The sequence below is a fragment of the Chelonoidis abingdonii genome, chromosome 1 (assembly GCF_003597395.2).
Source record: "Chelonoidis abingdonii isolate Lonesome George chromosome 1, CheloAbing_2.0, whole genome shotgun sequence".
NCBI classification, from domain to species: Eukaryota; Metazoa; Chordata; order Testudines; family Testudinidae; genus Chelonoidis; species Chelonoidis abingdonii.
The window spans coordinates 89,809,449-89,835,833 of record NC_133769.1 but is presented as its reverse complement, the minus strand read 5'-3'; the positions used below and the strand labels follow the sequence as shown (position 1 = coordinate 89,835,833).

General features: G+C 36.3%; 1 long non-coding RNA gene across 1 annotated transcript in view; it reads right to left on the bottom strand.

Moving 5' to 3' along the window:
• The window catches only part of LOC116829617 (uncharacterized), a 63,582-nt gene that overhangs the window by 13,078 nt on the left and 24,119 nt on the right, over positions 1 to 26,385 (bottom strand). Inside the window, exons 4-6 of the long non-coding RNA XR_004374784.2 lie at positions 13,681 to 13,882; positions 11,288 to 11,469; positions 7,399 to 7,587 (exon numbers count right to left, since the gene is read on the bottom strand). This is a non-coding gene — a long non-coding RNA (uncharacterized LOC116829617). The remainder of the gene's footprint in view (positions 1 to 7,398; positions 7,588 to 11,287; positions 11,470 to 13,680; positions 13,883 to 26,385) is intronic.

The following is a 26,385-nucleotide window of genomic DNA, read 5'->3' as shown; positions in this document are numbered from 1 at the left end:
TTTTACGTGAGGTCTTGAAGATGAAGATGCAAAATTTGAACTTAATATGGTATGCAAAGGAGAGCCAAATAGACTGATTAAAGAGGGCAATTGTGGCACATTTAGTTACATAACTAGTTTACTTTGTACTACACCTTTAAATATATATGAACACTGCTGCCTACAGACACAGGGAGCCACTGTGAAAGGCAGAGTTGATGCAGAGTCTTAGGAGACACATTCTCTCATGGAGACTCTATTTTTGTTCTTTCTTCCTGTTTCCCATAATCTAAAACAAAAGTATGTTTAGATTGAAAGCATGTGTTTCCCTCTGTGTACAGAAATGCAACATGAATGGTGTGGTCCGATCAAGGGCTGAAGAAGATAGTTTCTAAAATTATCTTTTGAGCTGGCTGTGAGGTCAAAAAGGATAGAGATGAAGAAGTTGCAGTAATCCAGATGTGGGATAACCAAGACATGGACAAATGTTTCATTTGCACAGAGTTGGACCAACATTATGCAAATGATACACAGCTCTACTTATCCTTCACTCTATATGATCATACCATCAAGATGGCCTAAAGCTTGGACAAGATCAGCTCCTGGATGAAGAACAGATGGTTGAAGCAGGTTACACCAGTGGACAGAGAAAAACATTTGGAATAGTGTGCAGTCATGGTGCAATCTCTTCTCTTTGAGTGCACATGCTCCTAATTGGTCAATTCACTCCATAGTTTAAGAGAATTCCTGGATTCAGCATTGATGCTAAGCACTCACATGGCAGCATCCCAAAACAACACTTTCTATCATCTGCATCTGGCCAGGAAATTGTCCAATCCTGGCAGATTGTCCAATCCTTGACCTCAGTTACACATGCCTTCATCACCTCCCATCTGAACCACAAAGATGCAATACACCTGGGCATAAAGCCATCAGTCCACAGGAAATTCCAACTAGTCCAGAATATTGCAGTGAGTAATCTCAGCAATACAGGGTATCGTAAGCACCCATCCTCCATTCCCTACACTGAATATTGAGTCAAGTTCAAGGTCTTGGTCCTTAACTTCAGGGTGCTCAATGGTTTGGGTCCTGCACTTTTAAATCATAGCCTCAAACTCCAGGATGAGGACCATGGTCAACAACTCTCCTGGGGAGAGGATGAGTGAAAGAATGATGTTAGTCATGCCATTGAATTCACTAGTGGAAGGCACCCAGAGACTATGGTGGTGGGGCAAGCATAAGAACCTATATAAAACAGGCAGAAAGGAGGATCTGGGAGTAAAGGAGGGTACCCAGAACAGAGGCCACTTTTTCCTCCTTGATATTCTGATCTCCCTTGGCTTTCCTGGCTCCTTATTCTCCAGTCTCTCAGATCACTCCACAGAAAGATTAAGGAGAATGAGTACAGAGTAGAGTCCCTCAGATTTGTCCAGGAAGAGGTAACCAAATATTTCACTGACAGACATTTCAGTAGAACATAAGGAATGCCAGGAGGGAATAAGGAGAAAACGAAATGCCTTGTGACAAGGTCAGTGCCTTCTTTTAAAACTATTAGGGTGCTAGCTAGCAGAAACAAACAGCAATAATACTTGGCATTGTCTGCCAAGGAGTTTAAAGATGAAGGGAGGTGCAGCAGCAGTTTAACAGACAGGTGGGTTCAAAGCTCAGCATTTGGAGGAGGGATACTACACTGAGGGTAAGGAGAATGGAGAGAAGATGCTGAGAGGATTAGGATGAAGGTGAGGGATGTGGTTAGTTAGTGAGGAGGTAAGGTCAGGGGCATGTAAAGGAAATGGGGTGAAAGTAATTGTGAGATAGTGCAAAGCTAGCAACTGGAGTGAAAGGAGAAACACGGTATTGAACGATGTTTCCAATCTTCTTAATGAAGTTGGTGAGATCCTGGGAAAGGAGGGGCACAGGTCTGAGGATGGACTCGAAGGCATAGAACTCCATATAGGGAAAAGGAGAATTGTTGTTAAACAGTCATACTCAGTATTATGCAATACTCAGTATTATGCACCTCTCAAACATACCTGGATAAAGGATGGTGATAAAAACAAAGACAGGAAATAAAATTTTAAAAGTCCTTATTTTTAATTATGTAATTTTATACATTAAACCCAAGAGTAAGAAACATGGAAGTGCCTAAAATTATATAAATTGTAGGAGGACTATCTCTATTCCCTCACATTAGCAAGAAAACCTACGTGTTTGCTTTGGAAAAAGATAAATTTAGACCCTTATAAAAAGACCGTTATAAATTTAGGAGACAATCCGATTGAAAAATTAATCCACAGGGACACAGCTGTTATTCTTTTTGATACTTCACTGTGGAACAAGTTATTAATAAATCTACAACAAATAGATGATGATGGATTAACCTGTGTCTTGAAGATCTGAAAGGTTAAAAACAGAGGAGTTGTTCTATGTCGTATGTTACCAATGAAAGCAAAAGCTCAATACCTATAGCCTTTGAATGAACAGCTGTAGGGCCCAGTTTTCCATGGTGTTGAATGCCCTCAACTCTAATTGTTCTCAGGAAGTGCTCAGCACCCTGAAAGTCTGGGCCATTAATGAATTAAAAATTAAATACAGACAAGCCTTTATCACTTTTGTCTATCCTGCTGCTAATGAATAATTATTTCTAACAGTATATTTTTGAGTGCTATGGTTCAATCTAATTTGAAATTACTCTTGTAATAATGCTTCCAACACTTCCCTCAGAAGACTTCTTCACAGGTTAACTATCCTCACCATTTGGAAACATCCCCCAACATCTGTCTATAAAGGTACTTCTATCTGATAGCCATATACAATACTCAGACATTTCATCCTAAGCTTTGTGAGATGCATTTGTCTTGGTGAGCCACGCATGAAAAGTAGTCACTGATATAGTAGAGTACGGGCCCATTTCTAGTTCTGAAGATCACAACCAAGGCAGTGGATTGGCACAGAAGAGGCCTGAGATCCAGTGGGGGAGACCAGAACACAATTACTGTAATGCAGCTGCTAGACGACAAATACAGATCATTATGGTCAGATCCTTCTGTGTGCAGAAAGGATGAAGAAGGCTGTTTTCTGCAACTGATGCAGGCTGGTCTCCTGAACTATATAAGGAGTCAAGCAGGACTCTGAGAATGCACATTGCTCAGTGAACGGATTGCATTTTGCAGGAAAGTTGCCAGGTTCAATTCTCTGAAGGAGCCATTGATAATTTCCATTAGCAATGTACACACTTGTTCTTTCCTGGCATTCACCAGCCTAGACGAGCACTGATGTGTTTTAAAGGTGGTGGGTCAAATATTCCTAAACCTTCTTGAGCTTCACCTCACATGATGAGAGCAAACTGCGCTCGTGGCTGGTTATTGCCAAAGGGTCTGTTATGGCTCTGTAAATTCCTGTCATATTTGATTTATCTCCCCTGCAAAGCAACATAAGAGCTCTTCACAGCAGTGGCACCACTTAGGAGAGGCTGGGGGAGGGGGAAAAACATCTCACCTTCCCCCAAGTTTTTGCACTTGCTTAAAGTTCCACAGGCTGCGGAGCTGGGGGGGCCAAGGTCCACAGCTTTAAAACAGTGTTCCCATGCTAAATCAGTACAGCTGCTGCTGGAATGGTCGGAGCATCACTCCATCTTGCATGGTCACACCACCACTGAAATTTGACTCAGTTGCCCCTCCATACAGATGGAGGAGATGCCAAGCTAAATTGCATTGCAGCCTGATGCACAGGATCTCAACACCACTTAAATTTGGCCTCGCTGTCAGTCTGGCCAGACGACAGAGGGGCAGCTAGGCCAACTGGTGTTGCAACTTGGCACACAGGGAATCTTTTCCTGTACAGCAGAGCACAGGGAAGCCTTTGAGAACTCGACTCCAGGGGGCACAGACTCACACACTGTGTGGATAAGAGAATCCTTGTGGGAAGTGCAGGGGGGGGCAGAAGCAAAAACCAGAATGGGGTCCCTGCTGTGGGAAGGGCTGGAATTTTCCCCCCTCCCCAAGAAGTATCTGAATTTTCAGTAGTTAGTGCTTGAGTCAAGTACCTATATTATAGAGTCTGGACTGAAGAGCCCCTTCACTATACAGAATAGGTTAGCTAGTCATGATTTTGGAGCGATGGTGGTGGAGTAGAATTTTTGCTTCACTTCTATTACTGTAGTGGCACAGACTTGGCTTACATCATTAACATTCTACTCTTTTGTCTCAGTAATTTGTCAGTGGAAATCTTCATGGTTGGTGAGAAAGGAGGGCCTTGCAGCTGGATAATTCGCATTTCTAGAAAATATTACAAGATAGATAGATTCAAGAACCTTCAGGGTGAACCAGTTTTGTTGATTTTCTCTGCTGATGGAAGGAGGAAAGTAATGATCTCCACCTAGATGAGAGAGTGATTCTAGGCTAAAAGATCAGTTCAGCATCTTAAACATATGCAACCAGATATATTTTGTGTGAAACCTATTGGTTCCATGCAGGAGTGGAGTTCAGATGCTAGAGTCTACATGGTGGCAATCACCAAGAACAATGTACTGGGGATTTACAGGTTTTGGCTTTTGTATGCATTTTAAGACAAAGTGAAAGTATATATTTAAACTTGCCAGACAAGTTTAGAGTATTATCTTTCAACTCAGTCTCTTAATTTTTCATACATACACATTATTGTTAAGTTGCTTGTAAAATACTCAGTATATTAAGCACACACTGAGGAAAAGTATAGGAAGTAATAATTAGATATGCTAGTTTTCATGTGAGGAGAGCCTATCTAAGTAAAAGAAGACTTGATTGAAGTTTCCTGGTACAACCTCTAGTAAATTACTAGAACATATAGTGATGTAGATAATGCCTGCCCGGTTGATAACATAATTAGTAGCACACATTTACTTGTGCAAAAGCAAGACTGTTGTACCTTTGAAAATAATATTGTGCATCCAATACACATACAATACTAGGGACAAATTTTGCTCTCCATTACACTGTTGTAAATCTGGTGTATCTTCATTGAAATAAATGGAGGTACTCTATATTTACCCTGGTGTAACAGAGAACAAAATCTGGCTCGCTCACCAGGAATAATAATTTGGCAACAATTTTTAAAAATACAACCCTACATGTGTAAATGTACTAGTCCTATTATCAAGGTTGAGAAATTATGGCAGAGATGTCTAAATCTGTCAGGCCATTACTACTGTAATAATTCTTTTCATATTAATAATTAGGCACAATATTTGTAATCTGTGCTTTGAGAAAGCTTATGAAGAAATTTTTGGGCAATGTATTGAAGCTGATGGGGCCCCATTACAGACTTGCTGACATTTTAGCTCTCGCACAAACATAATAATAAATAGGTTGGAAAATGTGCGTATAGAGTACACACATTATTCTGAAATTCATTCTTCACTTTGGTTTAAGTCATTCCATATGTGCTTAATGCTCTTTGGTACTAGACTGCAGCATAGTTACATTGTAGTATCCACTATAACTAGTGGACAACACATTGTCTGTGTACCAGATTTTGCACTGTTGAAATTAAAATAAAATAACATAAAAATACTCTTGTATGTGACTTTTGGAATATAGTTTAATGTATTCCATTTCAAGGTCTACAACTGAGATCAGTCACCCATGTTGTCATTACTGGTATTCTATCATTTTGTTTCTCAGGAACACAAACTGTGGTATAAGAAAGGGGCTCATATTTATAATATTAGGGGTTTCTGCTCCAATGTAAATATGTAACTCCTACTAATAGTAACAGTAGTTATTCTCATGATCAATGGAAGAGAACCTCAGACAAAAGGTAAGCAAAGAAATAATGAATTTTCACTTGTTTGTGATATTAATTCTTCAATACTCTGTCCCATGACAGGTTTCAGAGTAGCAGCCGTGTTAGTCTGTATCCGCAAAAAGAACAAGAGTACTTGTGGCACCTTAGAGACTAACAAATTTATTTCAGCATGAGCTTTGGTGACAACAATTTAAAAGACAAAGAATGTGTATTTGCTAGCACACAGCACTCCTTCTCTTAAACCGAAAGCTGACAGGTTGTTGTTGAAAAAAATGAAAAAAAAATTTCATGGAGAGCAGCCTGTTTAACCTTTCTGTTACATGGTGTGATTAAATTTACTAACTGATTTTATTTAAATTTGCAAAATAGTATATTTATCTTCATTTTGGGGACAGTGGGTGGATAAAATTTGCAACTACATTGGTCAAAAATAGACCAGTCTCAATGCACTGGGTTGGCATATGGTCAAAGCACAGAGTGAGTTTCTCTCTCTTCCCCTCACACTCACACACAAACACACACCATGAATGTTGCCAATAGAGTAAAACTTTTACATTAATACTGGAAGCAACTCAAAAGAACCCCGGCCGACATCCCATCTGTTCTCAGGAATTAAATTTAGAAATCATATGTAATATAGACATTTCTGTCTGAATATTATAAAGCTCTGACACATCCAGGCTTTCATTAAAAAGCTCTGAGATGTGACTTGAATAACAATTTGTCTTAGTTAATTAGTATTTTCAGTTTAGCATATTCACTTTCAGACGTATTGCTGTTTGCACATGGTAATTTAGGTAAACAGATCCCATCCACAGCTGCATCAATTAACACTGCTAATCAAAACCGAATTCAGGTAATTAGGCACATTTATGCAAAAAGTGTGTAATTTGGGGGGAAAGCTAGATTCTTCAGTAATATTCCAATAAGCATGAGTCTCTTTTTGCAGATAAGATGAAGAAATAAAAAGGTAAATCAGCACTAATACATACCTGAAGCAGCCTCAGTGAAAAGTATCTAAATTAAATCTCACTGTTTAATTGGCCTGTATTTTCAGAAATAGGACTGTATTTTTTGTATAAATGTATTTCTCAATGTTTCCATATAGAACAGTTGTTTCAAGTCTGAATAGAGGTTTAATGATCATCAGATAGGACTTGCAAGGTTAATGTTTCTTCAAATATTTGTGTATTTATGGTCTATGCTGGTCAAACATGCTCTCATATCCTGTCTAGCAATTTCTTAATGAAAAAGCCCTCAGCACACTTTCATTTTATTTTCTTCAGAGAAGGTATATGTTAGTTATCTTAAAGAAAACTCTCTTTTCTACCATTTATGTAAGAGCTCTCTTCCCACGTTCATCTCATCTTAACAGTGTAAAATAGTAAATACCAAATTACATCAAAATACTCCCTGGTACAAATTACTTAACTTTTAAATTTCTACAGCTCTGTTTTCAAAGCCACTTACTAAATACCAGTTCCCCTGGGTTTTTTTCCTACATTTTCACCAAACAACATTTAGTAAAGCATAGCGACAACTGTATATTAATGTCAAAGGCAATATTTAATTTGTACTAGACAATACATTCAAAGTAGGAACACACATTATGACAATAAACACATAGTCTTTTACCTTTTGACTCATCATATTCCAGAGTCGTGGCTAAATCCCAGGTGTACACAGAGCTTTTATAAGTGACATGTTGATTTTAAATTTTTCAGCTTTTGTTTTCATAGTTGTGGGCACTTTCAAAAGGCTATGCAAGTCTAGTTGACAAAATAGCTTTGTCAGTTTGTAGCTAGTCTTCCATAAATTCTGAACCTGATGAAAAAAATTGACAAAGGGAATTATTGACTTTTAACAGCTGTCCAAAATTAATCTACCATTTTGCCTACCTCAGGCTAATTCTTGTTCTCATAAGAGACCAATATAAAGTAAAATTGATTTCTCTTCAAAATAGCATGTTATCTTTTCTTAGACTAAAGTAGATCTCTCCTATCCTGTAGCTCAGAAATACTCACTTTCAAATAAACTTTTTAACATCCACAATGTATACTATGAATATTATAAAATTACTCATTTCTACTAAAATATTTATGTTACTATATTAACTCTTTGTAATTATCAGTGTAAAGACTAACCCAATAAAGGCTTTGAAAATGCACAGCATTTATTTGAATCAGAAATATACATATATATACACACACACATATATACACATACACACACTGTACTGCATAATTTGCTGTTGTGTAGAACTTATGAAAATGCTAAATTTTCAAGTACTGTAGTTAAATGGGTTAACAAACCTCCAGTTTTAATTTAGCTGTCTGAGTTGAATACCACTAAAATGTATTAATACATTATCGAGTGCACCTTATCCATCTTACAAAGAATTCAAAAGAAAACAAATTAAAGTGTATGGCAGAAAATAGGATTCTGAAGTATTTGGCTGTTAAAATATCAATTAGCCACACTGACTGCTGTTACTATGATCAAATCTTGGAATTTAGGATAAGGCAATTTCTAACTTTTACCAGAAGAAACTAAAAGCATACAAAGTTCCCCCTGCCATCCTGTCTGAAGGCAGTATGAAGCAACGATATAACCTCACCTCTTTTCCACTTCCTCTGCATTGACTTGTAAGAGAAGGACATTCACCCACTTGTCATACAAATGTTAAACTGAACAGCAGTTGTTATCCATAGTCTCTCAAATAGTTCCTTTACATTGACATACAGTCTATTTCATCAAAACAGCTGATTTGTCCTGTCTCTGAAAGAACTTCCTTCTACTTGATTAATGTTTTCTTAAGAGAGCAAAACAAAAGCCGTAGTCACTAATGCTGCTTTAAACAGTACACACTGTAGCGAAAACACTACAGTAGCAAACATAAAACCCAACTGGTGCTTTCCCTCACCCTAAGTCATTACAGAGCTGGTTTTGATGGAATGTGTGCAAGTACTGTACACAGTTGGCTTGGCTGTTATGCCCTGACTACATCAGTAAATATAAACAAATACAGTTCAGAGCTTCTCTTCACTGAGCACCATCACGGCACAATTCACCATTCATTGGAAAAATTAATACTCTATTAGAACACCAATATTTGTTGCATTTTGCATTTATTAATTGGTATTGAGATTTACTGAAATTTAAGCTGGTATTAACTAATATTGATCAAAGAATTATTGCTTATTTGAACTAAAAGAGGTTCACATTGACGTTGACTAGGACATGAAGAATTTCTCACACATGCACGCTTAATTTGTCTCCCTCTCATTTATCATTTAATTTTACAATATGGGAGGGAATGGGCATATTTAATGGTAATGAAAAGAAAAAATGCATGAGATTATAGAGGTATCCTTTATTAGCAAAATGTGATGGATACCTAGTCTTAAAAGAAATCTTATTAAAGAAACTCAGGTCTGAGAAGACCAAGCTTGTTCAATTTACAGTAGGTAGTACTAAATATCATACTCTATGTATTTAAATGAATTTGGACATTATAATTGCAATATTTATTTGGTATATCTAGTGTGGATTTGATTATTCATGATATTTCAATACAAATTAGTTTTGCAAACATGGGATCATCATTTTTATACAGTAAGTTTGAGAACTGCAGAGGCAAAAGCTGATAGCTAATAATTAGTAACCCTCACAAAAGAGAGACAATGAGCTGTTTATAAATGTGGATTGGAATGCAAGTCCCATAATTAAGAATCAGGCAATGATCCTTTCAGCAAATGGATCTCTTAGTTCAACACGCTGCTAATCCAAGCCTCAAGGTATAATTCATTACTCTGGAGGATCCCCTCTATATTTTTGCCAGCTGTTCCATCTAGGTCACTCCACCACAAGTGTAGTTTTCATCTCTGCCTCACTTTCTCCGTGGGGTCCCACAAGCAGAAGTCTGTCTTTCTGAAGGTTGTTTAAAGTGTAAATGAAAAGACTAGACAGCAGTGAGCTGCTACCTCAGGCTTTTTAATTTCTGCACTACAATGCCTTGGACTGCTGTACCTTGGCAGATTCAGTATGAGTTCTTCTTTGATGAAAGAGAGGAAAAAAAGAATATGGAACGGAGATAGCACATTTATTATCATTTTAATAGTGTAGAGGATAGACAAGGATAGGAACTTTTTACTATGCACTGAGCCACTAAGGGCTGGGTTAGTGAAGTGGCCCTTACAAAGCTGATCCACATACCTGCACTGTGGCTAGCCATGCATTGGGAGAAGCAGGTGGCCTGGAGAGAACAGAATAGGGAAGGGAATGGGAAAAGACTTGAGCCCTGCAATCTACTGGCACACCAGGGAACCTAAGATGCACTGGATGTTAACCTAGTACAGTTTACTCCTTCTCCAGATGAGTGGAGGGAACTGGAAGGGAAACAGTGACCATTTGAGGGTTTGTTTACACACAAACTGGGTCCAAAATAACTGTACAGGTTTTAATTCACACACCCTGATATTTTGGTGAAAGCCTCTTACCCAACATGTGAACATCCCACACACAGATTTATACCGAAACAATGGAAGGTATGAATTTAAATGGATTGAATTATTTTGATTCCAGTTTTTGTGGCAGCAAGCCCTCAGACAGTCACTATCTTCCTCCCGAACTGCTTCGGGGCAGCCCAGCAATACACAGATCCTTACCGGGGGTGATTTGTTAAGACACAATTTAGCTATAAATGACTACAAAATTATTCACTAACTTGGAGTTACTGTTTATTTAAAAACTAAATAAGAAGAACAAGTCAGATAGTTCTGAAGCCATTTCTGAGCCAAAGAATGCAAAGAAGATAAGTAAAAATCAAGACATTACCATTTTATACAAATAAATTAATAGGGTTTAAAACTCTTTGTAACACGTAATTTTAATGCAAAACTAAACCAATGCAAAACCAAAATCTATCAGGAATTATGTTGGAGACTGCTGAAATTTTCTAAGGCAGTACAGTGGTCCTTGCAACCCAACCCACAATCCTGCAAACAGTTAAGCAAACACAAAAACTTTATGCATGTGACCAGTCCCATTGGTTTCAATGAACTACTCAAGTAACACATGTGGTTAAGTGCAAATGTACTTTTGGGATCAATCCTGCCATATGATTTTGGCCTCTTTGGAACGTAAGCATATTCTTAATATTAAACAATGTGAGCAATATCACTGAAGTCAAAGCATCTAAGCATGTGAGTATATCTTAACTTCAATGGGACTACTCATATGCTTATATTTAAGCAGGCACTCGTGTTTATTGATCCAAAACCAGATTTATCAGTCCCCTGCAGGATCAAGATCGAAATGCTTGTGTGTTAGATAAAAGTACATTTCTTACTTACAGACCAATCTTGCAAAGGGTTGCACAGGTCAGCAACATTACTTATGAGAGTAGTCCTGTTAACTTCAATAGGACTACTCACAAGAGTAACATTGCTTACTTGTGTAAAGTCTTTGTTGGATCAAGTTCTAAGGGAGACAAAACACATCAATATGACTTATATAATCATACCTCTTTAATGAGTTCCCATTTTTTTCCATTGATATCATCTAGCTCCTGCATATAAAGATTAGCTTCAGACAGTGGTTCTTTATTCCGGAATTCCTTTACCATGACAGCCACATCAGTTCTGCACTTTGCCACTGGACTAGTTTTGCAAGAACTAAATTCTCTCTTTCTGCAATCGCATCTCACTGACATGCAAAAATGAAAATTAAAACATTTTTTTTAAAATTGTGAATGACATACCACTCTTTTCTGTGTTTGCATTTAAATTGGACAGAATAATTTAGCCCTGGCTTTTAATTTCAGAAGGGTTAATCACCCTAGCAAAGGTCAGTAGAACTTTAATCTACAATAAAATCGCTGCAGCTCCAATCACCTGCAGGACATTTATTATATTCTTATTTCCATGCAAAAGAATGCATTACTAATCTTCTAACTCTTTACATTAGCACATTCACCATTAACATTTTACTAACATTATTAATTCCTCTAAAACTATTACAAGAGTTCATTTCTTCACATCTCAGGAGATAATCCTGTTAAAAACCAGGCACATCTGCTGTGACACTGCTTTAGTGGACCCCTCTAATCCTCATAGCGGTTTGATACTCCAACTGAGATCTAACAATGCACAGTCTCAATTACATAAAATATTATGGGGTTTAGGTTAAAACAACAATACACTGTTTTCGCAACTTAATCTTGCCTATTGCCTGCAATTACATCACTAATCTATTTTGCTGCTATTCACTGCATTTCCTATTCAAAACAAAATATTGATTTGTAATTTTTTTAAACTGTTCTTGAAAAGCAATAGAAATACCAGGCTGCGTTAAAACCACTGACAGTAGGAAATTGACGATAGGAATAACATTTTCCAGCCAGAGCAATGTCCTATTTTGATAGGAAGGCATTGTCCATTAAAAATGAGGGTTTCAATTGCCACTTATTTTGTCTATTAATTAAAAGTAATATCTTACTGCATTTAATGTGGCTGAGGACTGCAAAATCTCTCTCTAAAATACTATCCAGAATTACATTCCATTATTAATGATTTTAATGTATCTTGAAAACCATACAAGACTTAGCTGCTAACAGAAAGGGTCTGCATAGATATTTCCATTTTTTATCCAAAATAAAAATCAATCATATTAGCTAATTTGTAACGCAATCCTTCCAGTTTCTAGTCAAACAATACCATTTGAATGCTCCTAACTGTAAAGGTAAAATTTACCTTAAGTATGTAGAAGTCCAAAAGAACACCTAATGAAGACCTGATATAAAACTAGAGTGCATCACAAGGAATTCACTTCCAAAATTCCAGAAACTGACATTGAAAAGTTACAATTACTTGTGCATACAAAGAGTAATAAGCAAAAGGCTCCTATACTGGCCTTACTAATCCCTGAGAGGAAGTGGAGGAACCTTTGTATACTATCCCAATTATATTTCAAAATTATTGTTTAACTATAACAATAGCATTGTCACACATTGTAATATAAATATAATATTCTTTTACCTCCCAATATTTCCTTTTCTGTCTCTCTCTCTTCCTCTTTTGTTTTTTTTATATGGCACACAGACACACATACACAAACGCTCCTGTCACTGTCAATATTCACACTCATTAGCAATATGTCAGGCTGGCATTTTCAACACATACTCCGGCACATAACTGAATAACCAAGTAGAGCACACAAGTAAATAAAAATACAGTTGCAAAGAAGAAAAGGCTCAATGGAATAATTTTTAACTCTGAGAATCAAGCAAATATAGAAAAGAATAAGTGAAATGCTTACACAGTGTTTTATAAATGCAATGTGAATTGGGTCTCTAGATAGCCGCTCAGACATTGTTCTCAGTTTTTACATATAGACTTAAATACAAACATATATTTTAGCAATACCATCTATTTAGCAACAACATTTCTTAACATTAAATTATAAATGGAAGAACTCTGTGCTGTAACTGTTTCCTTTCATCTTTTAATCGGATTCAAACTAAAATAAAAACCCTAAGAAAATATCACAAAATACAAATTGAAAAATATTTTTAGTTTCTAAATGATAAGCTGCCAACATTTTTGTAATACCTATATCGAGAAAATCAGCAATGACAACAACCACATTCACGATTTTGACAAATCATGTCTGATAAGATAATGAGTAGTATAAAAATAAGGTGCACAGTGCCAGACTATATTTTTGATTATTCAGCTTTTTATTTTTGGGTAAGATTTATTCTTGGTTTCTATTATAACTGCTTTAAAAATCCAGTGATAAAGCAATCAAATTTCTCCATGTGGCACCATGAAATGACACCTCAAAGTCATAAGAACATTTGCCTAAATTAATGAGAGACAATTAGAGCAAGTGCTATTGTGCAAAGAACAAACATACCTTTAGCTGTACAAGTGCGTCCCTTCTCAGCACATCTACATAGTTCTGCAGCTCCCGAGTGCAAAAGTCGACTCTGCAATGCTTATGATCTTGTGACAATGGCATCACACTGCTGGTAAATTTTTCGATTATACTTCTCAGACGTGGTAGCAACTTTGTTAATTATGATATTAGCCAGCTGGCGGGTATGATCAATCATCCACTGTAAGAAAGCCAGACAACGAGACATCTAATCATTGCAACCAGAGCAGATAAATTTTGTTCCTTTCTTATATGTGTCACAGATTCTATCCCTCCTGACCCTCTACACAGCCATCGACTGTCAAATTTAGATTCAGCAAGCTCCCAGCTTTTCTTTATCCCTGCCTTAGATCTGAAACTCCTGGTTATCAGGAAGACAAGCGTCACCAGCTGTCTCAGAGCAGGAAGGCAATCAGGTGAATAGTACTTATTATCTTTCATTGCTTTCTGAGGAGTGACAAGATTGATTTGGGACCCAAAGCACATCCATATCTCTAGCACAGTGACTAGGGCTTCAAGTTCTGACTGTGGTGCACATGTAAAGCTGCAGTGAGGAACTTCAACCCTGACCTTATTAATAATGTATCTTGAAAGTTTAAAGAATCGAAAAAAATAATTTGAAAATTTCCAAAACTCCCTTTTTTACAGCTACACTGGATATTCCCTTCCATCCTCTCCCCAAAAGTATGAGTAGGATGACTGCTCTGTTACCCAAGAGACTGTGTTTCACAGTTGGATAGCCTTAATTGGGCCCATAGAAGCAGTTATCTGCCATTAAAGGCTTCTCTGTAGACATCATCCTTCTCAACTAGTTTGATTGTCTATAAATTCTGACTAGTGGAGCCTACACTGTGAGACGGTTAAAACATGCAAATAAATTATAACCTCATAATATAAAAGCATCCTAACTAAATTTAATCTGATAGTTAATTTCAGTCTTGCTCTAGGAAGCAACACTATGTTTGAACTTCTTTATTTACTAGAAAATTGGACAGCTTTGCATCCTGGCTTCAAGATTGTTGTTAAAAACTAAGCATATTGTGAAGTACCAAAACATGAATTAAATAATGTGGAGTTGAAAAAGTAAACAGTATACAAGTAGTGAAATAAAAAAACTAATACTAAACACGGTTGTACAATAGTAAGGGTATGGTGTTATTACATTTAAGAAATTAGGCGTAAGTACTGTCCATGATGATGGTCAATTTATATTAACATGCAAACATTTTTGTGGACTACTCTTTTTATTTTGTAGCATTTACCTAGGAACTATAGTAAACCTCTAGGATGGACTTCAGTTTTGCAGTGGACACTGCAGTGGACACTGTTTGCAGTGGACATTTGACTATTTGGATCAGAGCCAGTTTTCCAAAAAACATATCCTTTCAGAGCTCATGTACTTAGCTTTGTTTATTCACTTTCAGTGATCATATTGAAAGTCATTTCTTTGTTTTTCTTTAAAGTTTTCAAAGATTGATAAAAATTTCACACACTTTTGAACACCAGGGAGAAAGTAGCTGCAGATAGAACATGTAACAGTTTATGAGAGTATCAGGTATAATCTAGTTATGCTGCCTTGAAATTACAATGCTATCAGAGCTTGCTTTGTCCTTCTAAGTGTGAAATTCTGCTTTTATGCAACTGTCTGATGTGGAGAGTTTAAGGGGTCTGGATGTAACTATCATTTAGATACATCTCAATAATCAAAACACAAATTGCCCAAATTGATCCTTATAATAGAATTTTATTCTGCTACTTATTGGACTAAAAGTAGGCAGGAAAATATTTACAGCCATACAAAATGCTGAAACAGGGACCTCTGCTTATAGAGGTAAACCCTGAAGTAAATGACAAAACTCCCTTTGACTTTAGTGGAGCCAGGATTTCACTCGTAATTCAAGAAACCATTTGTGCACTGTGTCTTTCATTATTTATATGTATTTCCCTACTGCATATAGGCCCGAATCAGTATCAGACCCTACTGTTCTAGGCACTGTACAAACATGAAGATGAGACAGGCGCTAGACCCAGCTTATGGCTTGGGTTTAAGACCAGATGCAACAAGCGAGTGTAACAAACAAACAGGGGGAGTGGTGGGAGGCTGAGGCAACAATAATAATATTATTTTATTTTATTCTTTGCGCAGATGAGCTACATGCACCATATGTTGGTAGCTAAGTCTCTCTCATTTTTAATAATATGAAATATACAAACATATCGGTAGTGGCATCCCCACTTGGCTACTTTCCTAGGCATTGTCAGCTGTCTGTATACTGTAGGCATCACAGCAGAAGGGAGGAGCGATGCGACGGAGAATAGATAGTGGTTTAACTGCTGAATTTGGGAGAGCTGTACCATCCATAAAGGGCAGCATGAAAGAATGTTCAAAGTAGTACATCACTGGCATTGAAGTTTGGCCATTGTGTATAAATGTGACAAACTTTTTGGTTTTTTTCATTCACTACACAACTGTACTCTAAGGATCAAATTCTCAAAGGGGCAAAGGAAGTTAGGCACCCAACTGCTATTGAAAATTAGTGGGATTTAGGCTTTTAATTCCCTTAAGCCTTTGAAAATCCCAGTCTCAGCTGTTCTTCCTATTGACATCTAATATCAAATTGTATCTTAAGAAAAAAGCAAATTGGCAAGGAGCGTATGGGGCTTGGGGCGAGTTCACAAAGGGGATGCACAAGGAGGAAGCAGAAGAAGAGCACTTAGCAGAAGGTGCTAGACATTATGCCTAGAACAGGAGGAAAAAGAGGTATGGTGGAGTAAAGGGCACAGAAGATGCACAGCAAGAAAAGAATTAAAGAACAGATTCCAGGGAAAGAATCCTCAACCAGGAGGAAGTCACAGCATAATTACTGTGCAGCAGCTCCAGATTCAGAGAGTGGAAGACACATCTACTAACATCTCACAGGGACGATAATTGTGACCACCCAGATCAAACGGAGACACCTGCTTTGAGCATAACATGCTCCCGAACTTTCCACAGAGATTGCTGTAGCAAGCAAGGTCCCAGATCACAAAGAAAAGGCAAAACAAGATTAAACAACTTTATGAAGGTGCAGGAACAACCAACTAAAGTAAAAAAAGCTGTGATGAGGATTTTAAGTTGTTTGGATCAAGATACCTGTCAAAACTGCACTGCACAAGCCAGCTTAATATAAGCTCATTTACTTTTAAATAAAATAAATGTACTTGGCAGTTTAACTGTAAAAAGATAACTATAATAAACTTCCATTTGTTATAACACCGTATTACAGAATATTAAGTGAAATGTAAATGATATAAAATGAAGTATGTAAATACTATATTCAAATAAAAATGAAAAATGTAATTAAGGGAAAGCTCTTAATATTCAAATACAGTAGTTTTAAAAAATTATGTCTTTTTGTGTCAAGTGTCTGCCAATTAATAAGGACCCTAAGATGCTTGACTATGATAAAAGGTACAGAGGGGAGCAAAGGAGCAATAGAAGGGCAAGAAGCCAACGAAGCATGGCGAACTCTGTAGATTTGGAGGAACATATGGGGCAGGAGCACAGGCAGATCTAAGAAGGAAACGTCTCTACATGGTAAATGTCTTTCCAACCCATCAGGAGTTAAAACAGCTCAGTGCTGCATTAATTCCCTCCTTTAAAGTTGCTATCCTCTGTGTGCAACTGCAGAGAAACAACCTATTAGAGGCGATCAGGACTTTTTTGACAAAAGTTGTGTTTTGTTGTCAGAAAAATGCCAACACACTGAAATCAAGTTTTGTAAAAGCAGCAAGGAGTCCTGTGGCACCTTATAGACTAACAGACATATTGGAGCATGAGCTTTCATGGGTGAATACTCACTTCGTCAGATGCAAGTTTTGTAGAAATGTATTAGTTTTGACAAAATTTTCATAGGCACGGCTTCTCAGGTTCAGGATAGAATTTCTGATCAAAGTGGGAGAGAGATGGCGACCCACCTCAGAATAGCCAATAGCCAGTGGGTAGGGCATTCACCTAGGATGTGGGAGACCCATATTTAAGTCCCTGCTCTCAGGGTCTCATATTTCCCTTATATTGTTCTGTACTTTGTAACTATTCCAGGGTGGGTCTCTGTGACACACCCCCAAATGCACACACTTTTTCATGAAAAAATTCAAAAGATCTGTTTCATTCTAGAACAAAAATAAATGTTAAAACTTTCATTTTTTAAAAACAGAACTATTATTTTTCAGCCATCCCTAGAGCCTGTAGCAGTTTGGTTCCTGAGTGAGCCAAGAATCAGGCTTTTTGCGGGGGAGGGATGGTATACAATGGTATAAAAATGGATATTGTTTTTTTTACTACTGCAGATCATGAATCATCTTGCATGACAAAATGTATGTATATTTTATAGAACAGAATAAAAATGTCAAATTTTTTACAAAACTCAACCACCTCTGAAATAAATCACACTTGGCATCCTCAATCATAAGCCCTGTGAGGGAGGCTATATGTTTGGCTAGCACCTAGCCCATTGTGGGTATTACTATAATACAGATAAATTATAAGAAAACTAATACTACTTACATACTAGGGTTTGTTTTTATAATGGCAAAAGACTCAACTTTATTCAGTAAGAAGATTGTTGACTTGAAGGGCTTTGATTTTATTGGGCTGTAGCCAAGATGATAAAGGAAAAGATGAGTCTGAGAGCAGTGAGAAGAGCTTCCTTTGCCTCTGTCAGCCACTGCCCTTTTCTTGTATTGATAAACCTGTTGAAGAGATCTCCTTGGTTACTCTGGATAGTCAAACACTGTTTGCACCAGACACAATATTAAGTTCTACTACACTGAAGCAGACTACCAACACCAACTGTACTATCCCTTCTGGCTTGCAGGCATAGGACAGGCACCATCAATCCAGCAGGTGGATGGACTGATGTCTATTCAGCCAGTAGAAACAACATACATCTTTTCCCCAACAGGGCAAACAGGCAATCTCACTCCCATTGTAGTTATCTGCAGAACCACTTTCTTGCCTAAGTCACTGCATAATGCAAGAAGGATTTTAATAAACCTTCACTATGGCAGGGAAAGACAAAACTCAGTAACAATTGCACACAAGAAAGCAGACAAGTCAGCACATACCTGTGTTATAAGAAAATTCCATATGATACAAAAAATGAATTGATGCCTACTAAAATAAACATATTCAAGCCAGAAAAGAGAACTCTATCTCTGATTCTGCAGACACTGAACAGTCTTGCACAAAAGAGATGCTACCTGTGCCTTATTCAATGAAGAGTGGATGGAAAAGATTTGCATCATCCTCAGGAAGAAGAAATGATGCTTTCCACACGGGGAAAACTTTTATCGGGAATCAAGCATCAGTCCAAGTCAACTTATCACAGTCCTATGACCGTAGGCAGTGCCATTACTTCTTCCTATAATGGTAGGGCTTGCAGCACTGTGTGTGGATTGGTGGCTGAAGAGTCATTCTCCCATACCTTTCCCCACAACTTTCAGGTTCTGGCACACTTCCTAAAACCTGTGAGCCTCTCCTGATTAAAGGCCAGACCCACACCCATTGATAGAAAACTGGAAAGAATTACACTGTGTGATGGTAAATATGCATGGTGAACGATAGCTGCACCTAACCTAAATTAAATGGATATTTTTACAGAGATAATGAATATAACCCATTTTGTTGGGGAAATATACTGAGCTATTCAAGCAACATAGTATTCTATTTTAGACATATTAATTTTCAAAGCAGCATTTTATATTTTTCCAAAAATAAAGGTGTATTTACAACAGAAGCCTCTTCTCAAAAGAAGACATTTTATCTCTACTAAACTGGAACATGCAAAATAATACAACAGAAACATGTTCTAGTACATGACTCTTAATAAAACAGTTGAAAGAACACATCTGCAGTGTTGTGAAGCAAATCAGTATACACTAAAATACTCAAACGATCAGGAAACAAAAAAGTATTAGAACAGCACATCTGTTGTTCACAAGGATTATCCTCTCAGGAGAAAGCTGAGAAAGCTCAACTACTAATATTTAGGACCTGGATGCACCTAAAGTTGCATCTCAATGAAAGCATCAAACTGCCCAGCTCTGACCAGTCAGGGACTTAATAATTTGCCAAGTTATTTTAATGGACTTCTTAATTTTAAGTCTATTATTTAATTTCCTGCACCTGATTAATCTCAGAGAAGTTAGAGCAGCAGCACCAAAGGCACAAAAATGACCAAATGGGCCAACTCAGTAGCTATTTTCTTCAAAGCCTCATTTTCCTTTTCATAAACTCTAAAATGAGGCTCACAGAGAATGAATACATCTAAGTTACTCTTAGTGACTGGGGCCAGCAAGCAGTAACTAAAAGATGATCAAACCATAAAAGGAACAAAATTGGTTGAAAGATGTTTATTATACTGTGGGAAAATACATATTTTTTAAGGATGTCTAATTTCAAAATAACCACATTATAGCACTTTCTTTTCTACAGACAACTATTCTTATGACGGGGGGAGTGATAGATCAGTGGTTTGAGCATTAGCCTGCTAAATCCAAGATTGTGAGATCAATTCTTGAGGGGGCCATTTAGGGAATGGGGGCAAAAATCAGTCTGGGGATTGGTCCTGCTTTGAGCAGCGTGTTGGACTAGATGACCTCCTGAGGTCCCTTCCAACCCTGATATTCTATGATCAGCTCTATCTATCCATGATACAATGACCTCAAGTAAGCACAAAGTAAAATATGATTATCTACAAAAAATTATATATATATACACACACACACACACATACACAAGCATTCAGAAACATCTATGATATCTGACCAGTTTTATAAATGTGTGTACTGCATTCAAGGTCCTGGCATACATATAATGGATGGTTCATATGTATGTACTATGTGGCTGACATTTTCAGAACCATCTAGAAGATTTGGATAACCAACATCAATTAGTATTAAAGCAACAGGTGTCCTAATCAGTTAGGTGGTTTTGAAAATTTTAAGCTATATTTTTAGGGGAAAACATATCTGAAAAAAACAGTAAAAGTTTTAATTTAATTAATTTATTTGTGGTGTATAAAAATGAACTGTTCACAATATCTCATGTACAAAAATATTTTTAAAAGTATCAATATTTAGTTGATATACTATACTATATTATACTATACTATATCATACTATACGCAACATTACTGAAGGACTAACCTTTAGTCCTAAAAAAATCCCCCCTTCAGACAGGAGTCTGGGACTTTACAGATAGAACTGATGGCTGGGCTTTGTCAGACCAACTACAGAAGTGAATTTCAGCATTGGGAGCACTCCACTAAGAAATGCACTCCCCAGTTGTTGCCTATTTCCAAGAGATTTCTTAAATCAAACTAGGTTCATCATTCTATGTGGGAGCATTCTATGTGGGTGGACAAAAGCAGTAAATTCATTTCCCTGTAGGTGAGATCTGACTTCAGATCATTCAAACATTTTTGTATATGCTGTTTGTGATACATATTTAGGACAGTGCATGACAATTAAATATGCCAGTAAACCCCTCATGAGAAAAGACCCTTTGATAACTCTCTTGAGCTTTTGGCTGTGGAAACCCAACAGCTCTTTGCTCACTTGTAAAAGTTCTTGCAGCACTGTACACTACCCCCACACACAAAAACTGGACTGTCACAACTGAACACTGACTAAGTGTTAGAGAAAACAAAAGAATTCACAAACTCTCTGGTGTAAACATAAGAATCAAACATACAATTACAGAATGCTACACTTCTACAGTCTTTCAGTTGAACTAAAAGAATAATCTAAATTGCACGTTTCTTGGTTTCATTAAAACAACAAAAGGAATCCCCTATTATCTGTTGTACTCGAAGCTAAAAAACTGCTACCAATGATATGGAACTTAACAGAGCTACTACATAGTTTTATGAATATTTTTAATCAGAACTGTCTGATGTAGATTAAAGCCATTATTCAGAAAAGCGTCCCTATTCAAGACAACATTTAAGCACTTGCTTAATTTTAAGCACGTGTTCAAGCGTTGTCCTGAATAGGGAAGGACTTACATCTAAGTGCTGTACTGAATAAGGGCCTATAGCCTGAAATGTTAATGGGAAATCTCAAGAATGCATTATACGATAATAGTTCTAGTTATACTTCTAAGCACTCTTAGAAATCCGAACTTACGAGACTTTTAAGTTTGAGTGGTGGGCTTTTCCAAATGTGTGTGAAATTACATCTTCTTCCCTTTCAGTACTGGGTCTGTTAATTACACACATTGTATACAATAATTTGCAAATCTGTAAAGATCTTTATGTCTCATTTAAAGATTTTGATCAAGTCTCTGGAAATGTTTCTAAATAAACATGGTTGTCTTGGTCTTCCTCTGTATTTTTAAATACAAATACCAACTTAATTATCATGATATTAAAATTATGCAATCAAGTTCATTGCACATAAAAAGGAATGCCAAAAAAGGAGAACAAAGTAAAATTGATAGATTCAAGTGGGAAAATAAATAAATAAATAAAGCACTAGCTGGAGTTGTGAAGATCATGCATTAAGATGAAAGATGAAACAGATGCAATACACAGAAAGATCAAAGAGCTCTATCAATTCATTCTGAGAGTCAAAATCCAGCTGAGCATCAGAGCTCTGTCTGCATAATAAGAAAGGTTGACTAAAACATAAGGATTAAACAGATGAGCTGTCTCCTGTGAACGCACGGCAGAGAAGCCCCGCTGAGCCACTTTTAAAGACACTCTGGAATTGTACACCTGCTACTCCACAGTCAAGCCAACAGGAAGCCAGGCTGGCAGGAAAAAAAAATCCACTAATGGACTAAATAGCTATCTTTAGCAGAAGGAAAAAAGTGTCCCGAATGCACATTTTTGATAAGAAATTTTCAGCTCAGGAAAATTACAAATTTATAGATTTGTTCTTTTTACCTTTAGAGTTAGTTGGTTTACCAAACATTTTCATTAAAACATGGATTTAAAGCAAATATTACCATCATCTTCACATTCACTTATAAAGGAAACAAAAGCCTACTAAGTATTGTTCCTGTGATAGAAGCCTAAGAACCCACATAATAGGGTCAGCCTAGGACTATGTACAGAAATATCAACAACAATATTTCTAGTTTAGAATTGCTTACTCTGTAAATATGATGCTAAGTGGCAAAACTATCAATGACTTCCTGGGGCAGAATGAAACTTCAAGATCACTGAAAAATGACCTAATTTCATATAAAGGAATCATTTTAAATAGTATCGTACATAGTCCCCTTTCTTGATTTAACGATCAGATAGACTAAAAAAATAAAAATTAAAAAATTAAAAATCTCAGCATAGCACACCGATCATTTTGCTCTTATTTTTTCTCATTGGTAATGAGAAATAAAACTAGGAAAAATATTATAATGTTGAATAGTGGCCGTGACAACAAATCAATTAAGATAACATGTTTCAAGTGATGCTGGGTTAGAAACTAGATTAATTTTAGTATTAAAAACCTAATTTTAAACTATTTCCTATATTGTCCACTACTTTTAGTTCCAACGCAATCCCTATATATAAAAAATTAAGTAGTAACAATAATTTCAGTACTTGGAACAAAGGCTAAATTGCTGAGACTTTACAAATTTGTGGCATCCTTAACATGCTATTCCCGGTCTTACTCAGAGTAAAGCCTGCAATCCACAAACTGAAAGCGAGTATTGTACAAAGCAAAATAAACTTACAATAAACTTTTTTAAGGCTTTGACTTTATTTTCACCAACTTTTCAATTAGATTTCAACTGACTGCCATAGGTGGCTTCTCTCCCTTTTTTTCTTTTATATAAATGTCACTAACCTGTTTGGCCTATGAGTGTTATTTACAATCCCATCTTTCACTCTTGTTTTAGCTGACAGGACAATCTCTTCATGGATTTGTGTAGAGCTGATATATTTGATTTCCAGGTTATCTATTGCCTGCAGATACAAGCACTTCGATTGTTTACAATGCAGGAGTAATTGGTAACAGCTAAATAACTCCACAGAGACTGATTTAAGAGTGCTTCATCTATTACATGAATGCCGGGCTTGATCCTGCAGTCCCTATTCTGGCAAAATTCCCATTGACTCCAATGCAAAACACAAATAATTTTAAAAAAAGAAAGAATGAATTAATACAACAATAAGTTAATTATCAATCACACACATTCATTATTCATAACTTTACTTATGGTATGTAAAATGGATTTATATTTACAAAACAAACTAAAATAAACGACCTGCAGTTTACAAAATTTCAACTGATTTCAAAATACGGCTGTAAAAATAAGCAGGTTCTGTATGAAACCATTTAATAAACAAAATGGAATACTGACAGTTTCTTTCAGAACACAGCCCCAAAAACTAAAATGTTCATGACGAATTACAGCAAAAACAGCTGCAAAGGATTAGATGGCCCTATCCTCATTCTTCAATAGTTTTGGGGTACGTTTCTATCAGATCCCTTAAACACAGAATATGGTTTTTTACACCACTTATTATTGAAATACCTACATTATTCAGTTTCAGTTGAATTATTCCAAGCATCAGATTCTATGGGTAGTAGATAACACTTTGGGTTTTTTTTGGCCATTTAATGTATTGCTTCCTTATTGCAAGTATTGGTTCAAAATTTAATTTTAAAAATAACTTAAAAATTGTCACTGAGGCATAAGCAGCTAAACATATTGTTTTTTAACAGAAGCAGTGCAAAGTCTCTATTTTAAAGGGGAGTAATAGAGCTTATTTTAACTTTCACTCTCTGTAGCCATTTTATGATCACCAAATTTATTGCTTCACAAAATGGTGTGGATGTGCAATTTTTTGAAGACATTATATTAAGAGGTTATTAAAATAAAAAAGGGAACATAATATATTGTACTGTATTATCTGAGAAACAGTAGGTGATCATGTAATTACAGACTGCATAGTAACATGTATATTTAAGGAGGGATAAACTAAGATTGTGCCTGCAACCTCAATATAATCATTTCCTGAGTTTTCAGAGCATAAACCTGCAGTGTTCATGTACCCCTAACATCATCATATAATTGACTAGTTTATGTTTTTCAGGGTGGGAGGGGGGTGTATTTTAAAGAAAAAGATTTCCTAATTTTGGCTTAGTAGAAGATTATATCTGGCTACTTTTACCACTGAAATATCCATCCATTGCATCCTGTCTTTCTTCTGGTGTAGCCAGACAATGGATAAATTCTTTCACTCTCCTCTCCTCTGAAAACAGCAGGACCTTCTTGTTTAAACTTAAAAAAAATCTCCTTTGGGCAGAGACCAGGCTTGGAAAATGTCAATCTAATACATGAAAAGAGTGGCTAAACACAAACTGGCTTCATCGTTCTTTTTAATTATTACTGAAGTCCCAGATAGGGGTGTTAGAAATAGTGGGTATTCAGGTCTTGGCATCTGCTACTTATTGACAACCAAATTTTCCATTATAAAATTATATTCGTGGACAATTTCTTCAACAGATGGGGAAAATCTGACATGTGACTCTTTCAATGGTAGTTCCTTCAGAGCAAAAGAATTTGAACTTGTTAGTTTTAAAGTTATGTTTTGACTATATTGTGAACAACAAACAAGAAAATCTGAATCCACTTTTTAATACTAAAAATTGGAAAAACATTGTTCATCCATATACCATAGCAGGTTTTTCTTTTTTTATGTTTGGTATCAGACTATAATCCCTCTACATACTAATGTTTTTTTAAAAAACACACATTGATTTTGTTTGACAGAAAGTAAGAGCCATGATTAGCCTTCAGTTCGTTAGACAGGCAAGAGTATATATTTTTTTAAACTTCATGTTTTCCTGTGTCATATGTGCAAAATGGGAAAGTTCATAATTTGCTTGCACTATGATCAAGTTTGCACCTGGATATCACGCACATTGTTTTGAAAATTTAGCTCAATCTCTAGATTTTAAATGTAAAACTTTATTCAAGTACAGTTGCTATTCTTTACATGTTTTTCAGTGATAAAAGCATAAAGTTTACTGCAAACTACAGTAATAAAAACACTTTTAATAAAGGGGGAGGTAGCCATTAACTAGTATGACTTTTTTCCCCTTTGTCTTATTTTCAGCCTGTGATTCTGAGCTAAACTGCTATTCACACCTCCTCATTTTTAAAAAATGCGTATGTATAGGAAAAGATAAAATATTTTCTAAAATGGAAATAAGAAGGATGAATATACAATCATTTTAAACATGTTTTTACTTTTACAAAAGGTAATCAATAAGAGATTATCAGCAAATATTACATTACTGGACTAAGACAACCAAACAAATAATACACACATGAAATTTCAAACCCTAAGAGCCTCACTTAAATGCTCAGAATAAGTTTTGTTGGTATTATAATTCACTTTACTGTGGCGTCAGTGCCATGAATAAGCTAACTTTGTGTCAGATTTAGATGCCCAACCTCATTCATACGCCTTGCCCCGCTATGGCTTCACTGAAGTTAATAAGGGAATAAATTTTTACAGTGTGAGGGTATAAGGGTTCAAAGTTAAACATGACAATCAGAAAGTCAGTATCTAAGAACATTTGTCTACGGTAAATGGAAAAAGCCTTAAAGGAATTGGTAGTTCTTTTTGTGCTTAAAATGAATCACACAGCACAAAAAGCTCAAAATTTCCTCACTTTTTC